The sequence below is a fragment of the Hyaena hyaena genome, unplaced genomic scaffold (genome assembly GCF_003009895.1).
Source record: "Hyaena hyaena isolate Hyena2069 unplaced genomic scaffold, ASM300989v1 scaffold_1465, whole genome shotgun sequence".
Classification (NCBI taxonomy): Eukaryota; Metazoa; Chordata; class Mammalia; order Carnivora; family Hyaenidae; genus Hyaena; species Hyaena hyaena.
This window is the reverse complement of record NW_024082095.1, coordinates 122,889-128,313: the sequence shown is the minus strand read 5'-3', so window position 1 is coordinate 128,313 and position 5,425 is coordinate 122,889.

The window sequence follows — 5,425 nt, the reverse complement described above, 5'->3', positions numbered from 1 at the left end:
GTATAGGAAAACTTAAAATGCTGAGATGGCAACCTTCACCAAATTGATCTATGGATTTCGTGAAATCAGTGTCATAATAACAGCTGACTTCTCCCTGTAAATTGACAAGTGTTTCTAAAACTTGTGAAAATGCAGGAAACACAGGATATCCAAAACAATCTTAAAAAAGATGAGCAAAGTTGGAGAACTAACAGTTTCCTATTTCAAAATGTACTACATCGCTGCTGTAATTGACACAGTGTGGTGCTGCCACAGAGACATATGGATCAAAGAAAGGCTACACGCTTTGGAAATAAACTCATACATCCATCTTCAATTGGTCTTCAAAAACAATTCCAAGAAAACACATTAAGGAAAGAATAATCTTTCCAACAAGTGAGGCAACATTTTCTACGTGCAAAGTAATAATAATAAGAAGAACAACAATAGCAACAGTGAGTTTGGATTCCTGCTTCTCACCATGTTCCAAATATTTGCACAAAATGCATCATTATACTAAATTTAAAAGCTACAATTATAAAAATGTTAACAGAATATGTAAGGCAGAATCATTATGACTTTTGGTTAGTCAGAGCCTTAGTAGACACAACACTAAAAGCTCAAGCAATACATTTTAAAAATAGATTAAGTGGATTTCATCAAAGTTTAAAAATTTGTTTTTCATAGAAACCATCTAGAAAGAGGACAGGCAGCTAATAGAATGGGAGTAAATATTTGTAAATCAAATATATTACTTTCCTATTGTTGCTGTAACAAATTAACACAAGCTTAATATGCTAAAATAACAGAACTTTATTGTCTTACTTTTCTAGAGGCTAGAAGTCCAAATGGGCTTTATTGGGTTAAAATCAGGTTTTCAGTAGTCTGTATTCCTAGGGGTGTATTGAAATATCCATTTCTTTATCTTTTCCAGCTAGCTTACAGAGGTTGCTTACATTCCATGACTTGTAAACTCCTTCCAGAGAGAAATTACATCATTTCAAACCTCTGCTCTGTCACATCTCCTTCCTTAATCTCCTGAATTCCTCTCTCCTCATAAGTACCCATGTGTTTACATTGGTCCTGGGCAAATAATGCAGGATAATTTTCCATCTCAATAGCCTTAAGTGAATCACATTTCCAAAGTCTGTTTTCCATGTAAGATAATATATTCAAAGGTTGTAAAATTATGATGTGTACATATTTGTGGGGAGGATATTATTCTGTTCACTAAATCAGATAGCTAATTAGGGGTTTATATCCAGACTACACAAAGCACATTTGCAGCTTAAAGATTAAAAGACAAATAATCCAATCAAAAATGGACAAAGGAATTGTACAGACATCTCTCTAATATCCAAACAGCAAACAGGTACATGAAAAGGTACTCAACACAATTAGCTGTTAGGGAAATGTTCATCACCACCACCTTGAGACATCAATTCCTGATGATTATGCTGGTTATAATAAAAAAGAGATAATTATACATGCCGGCAAGCATGTGGAGAAATTAGAACCTTCATGTTTTGTGTGAGGTTGTGTGAAATGGTACGACCCCTTTGGAAATCAATCTAGCAATTTCTAAAAATGAGTACACAAAAATAAGTAAATAAAACAAAGATAAAAATGGGTAAACATAGCATAATCAAAGGACACAACAGATGCATTCCTGGTAAATGCCCAAGATAATTGAAAGCATATGTGACAGAAAATTATTCACAAATGTTTATCCATCATTATTTATAATAGCCAAAAATTAGAAACAACCCAAATATCCATCAACTGATGAATGGATTAACAAAATATGGTCTATCCATAGAATAGAATATTGTTTAGCAATTATAAGAATGAAGTAAGGACACATACCTCAACATGGATTAACCTTGAAAAAAAATTATCCAAGTGAAAGCAGCCATGCACCAAAGATCACATATTGCATTATTCCATTCATATCAGATGTCCAGAATGGCAAACCTATAGCCATAGAAAGTGAACTAGTGACTGAGGAGAGCCACTGGTGGGGGTTGGGTAAATGGGAATGATTGAAAATGGGTATTCTGCTTATTTGGGTGTTTCTTTTTGAATATTGGGCTTTTAGAGTTTCTTTTTGGATAGTTTTTTTGTTTGTTTGTTTGTTTGTTTTTTGGTTCTTGTGGTATGAAAGTATTCTGAAACTGTGTTATTGATTTTACAAATTGGTAAATATATTAAAATCATTGAATTGCACAGTTTAAAAAGATTTTAAGGTTTATTCTTGAGAGAGAGAGAGACAGAGCATGAGTGGAGTAAGGGCAGAGAGAGAGGGAGACACAGAATCCAAAGCAGCTCCAGGCTCTGAGCTGTCAGCACAGAGCCCCATGCGGGGCCCGAACTCACAAGCTGTAAGATCATGACCTGAGCCAAAGGGACGCCAAATCGACTAAGCCACCCAGGCGCCCCTGAATTCCACAGTTTAAATGGGTGGATTATTTGATATGTTGATATATCAACAAATCCATTTAAAAATGGAAAAACACAATGCTCTTAGAAACAATCAAGAGATTACTGAATGGCATAATGAGATTATAATGAATGTAGAATACAAGATAATTGTGACCATACAGTATTCATGTCTACTGTTATAAGTTAAAGAGGCTAGTAGAAAATAAATATCACAATTAGTTTTGTGTACTTAAAACATGTTTTGTGCTCTTATTCCAATACTACAATTGTCAGGAGCATTTTCTTCAGTCATTTTAGTCACTGGTGCCTTGATTCACTCATTAATTCAACATGTAGATTTATTGGACATGTGACTAAGTATTAAGCATTATACTTGGGGCTGAGATAAAACAGTGAGCAAACAGATGTTGCCCTTGCCTGTTGGAGCATCCCATGAAGCATTGATGGGAAACACTGGTCATTTAGTGACACTGACAAAAGTATCATTTGAAAGTTAATTTAGAATCCCTGTGGAAAAGCATTGGTTTAGGGACCTGACCTAATAGGAGCAATTTTCTACAGAAAAATGCTTGCATTGGAGGCCTAGTAGATTAACCTGGTGAAGGGTGCATATGTCTGTGACAGGTGGGGAGTGCGTTGGGAGGAGAAACCATCCAGGTGGAGGCAGCAGTCTGGGGAGAGAATCGTGTGCTAGAAGGAACAGGAAACATTCAGAGAGCCAAAGATCACTGAGCCTGCAGTATAGCAAGGGACAGAGACAAAGGACAAGACAACTCTGGAGAAGTAGGCGAAGATGAGGTCATGCAGTGCCTACTCTGTATGCTAACAGTTTTGCCTTATTTTAAGAACAATGGGAAGTTATGGAAGAGTTTCTAGAATGGAAAAAAATATATATATATATTTAATCATAGTTCCACTTTCCCTGTTAGCCCTTTACCTCATTGTTAGCTTATCCTTTGTGTGTTGATTTTCTCAGAGAAGGAATATAACACCACCTATGTTTATATGTATATAATATATGTGTATATATGTATATGTAAAATACATATGTTTATATAATATATATTATATTTATCCAAATATAAATTTATTACATTTATATGTTTACAAATATTTAAATATATTAAATAAATTAGCAAATACTAAATAAAATGCAATAAATATTAAATATGTATTATTTGTTAACTTACATAATATTTAATATTAAATTTAAAATAAATATTATATACTTATATCTTAGAAAAGGGTCATCAGCTAAGAACAAAGGAAAGATTCATGCAAGGATTTGGAATACAATTATAAGAAATGGCAAAAATTCCTTGCCCCAAGCTAGAAAAATATTCTATGTCATAGCAGAGTGGATATATGAGTAAGGGGGAAATAGTGAATAATTATTACATAGGATTATTAGGTCTTTAAGGAAGAGGCTATGAACCATAGGCTCCAGGCTTTGCCTATGTGTTTTCTATAGGATCAGAAAGAAGATACAATTTGTGTTTCACTTGTTAGGTAGATCAGGGAATTAGCAACATCCCAGAATTTCATAACTATTTTACAGGGCATATGTATACCCTTATGCTTACTATCTCTGACAAAATGGGTTATACAATGATCTGCTCACCTGGAAATCTTTGAAATTTATCCCAGGTCTAAAATCTCTAAGGTTATATGCCCTGCATGGGCCTGTAGTGAAAATGGCATCTTGTGATACAATCCATTTTTGGGAGCCATTCTGAACTCACTAGTTGAGAAAACTCCTTGTGAGGTTAAGGCAGGTTTGCAAGGTCTCTTGCTGTCAGATGATGACTGATATCCATCCTCATTCAATTTTTTCTGCTTGAGCACTTACTCCCAAGGCACCTTGTTGATTGGTATCGGGAGTGACTTGTCCCCTTATTCTGGCCCTGGTATGATGATTGCACCTTGTGAAGGAACTTATTGTGGGAACTTCTTTTGATTATGGGCACAGACATTGTGTCTCCATCAGGTCCTGTTTCCCTCCGTACTTTCCCTTGAGCTATGAACAGGCTAATGACCCTTACTTATAAAATATTGACCTTTACGTGTACAATTCTGTTTCTACCGTTGCATCAGTCCATGAGGTTCATACAGCTCAACATGTAAATCAACTAGCCAAAATGTTTCTCATGCCCTAGCTATTCTAGAAATCACAGACAAAAAACTAGACACAAAGGTAAATGCACTCGAAGAGGATATTCTATGTATTGGAAATGAGCTAAACTCTTTAAATGTACAGTTGGCTCTCCAGTGCCATAAGGAATATAACTGGACAATTAAGTCTGGCCCGGAGACAAAGAGCCTAACTTAGAGAGAAGGAACAGATAAGGGCAGAACATAAGTTACTACATATATCTTTGCTAACTGGTGATGTATAGCAGTCCCTTCCCTAAGGTCTACATTCCACAAACACCTTCCCTTACACTGGCATTTGTGATCCACTGGATGGATAAGAGTAATTAAAACATAAACCCAAATACAAAGGCTGACACATTTAGGGCCCCCATGATGTATACACATTCAGCATCAAATCAAAAAGTTATTAACCAGCTCAAGTACATTCTTCCTCTTGTGAGCCAGACAAGATAAGACTCCTAACTTATCTTAACCTATGACTTAATCTTAGCATTATTGACTTAAACAAATGTGTATGTTATCCTGTTTTTCACTAAGAACACCCTGTTATTTTTTTAATTGTAAGATTTACTCAACCTCACTGTAATGGGGTAGTTCTGCAGGAATACTTCTGTAAAACCTGTTTCTGTACACTTTCCAAAGCATCTTATCACAGAGAATTATCTGTTGTAAAAATTCCATTTTCTGATGTCATGTTATTGTTTGACCTATAAGTAAAGGCATCAAAACTGACAGGACGGAGATGCCTGCCTGGTGATCAGAAAGAATCTGGAGGCTCTCTCACTCTTTCTCGCTGACACCATCCATCCTTCAGGGATCCCTGGACCGGCTGGAGCTGGATTCCAGCAAT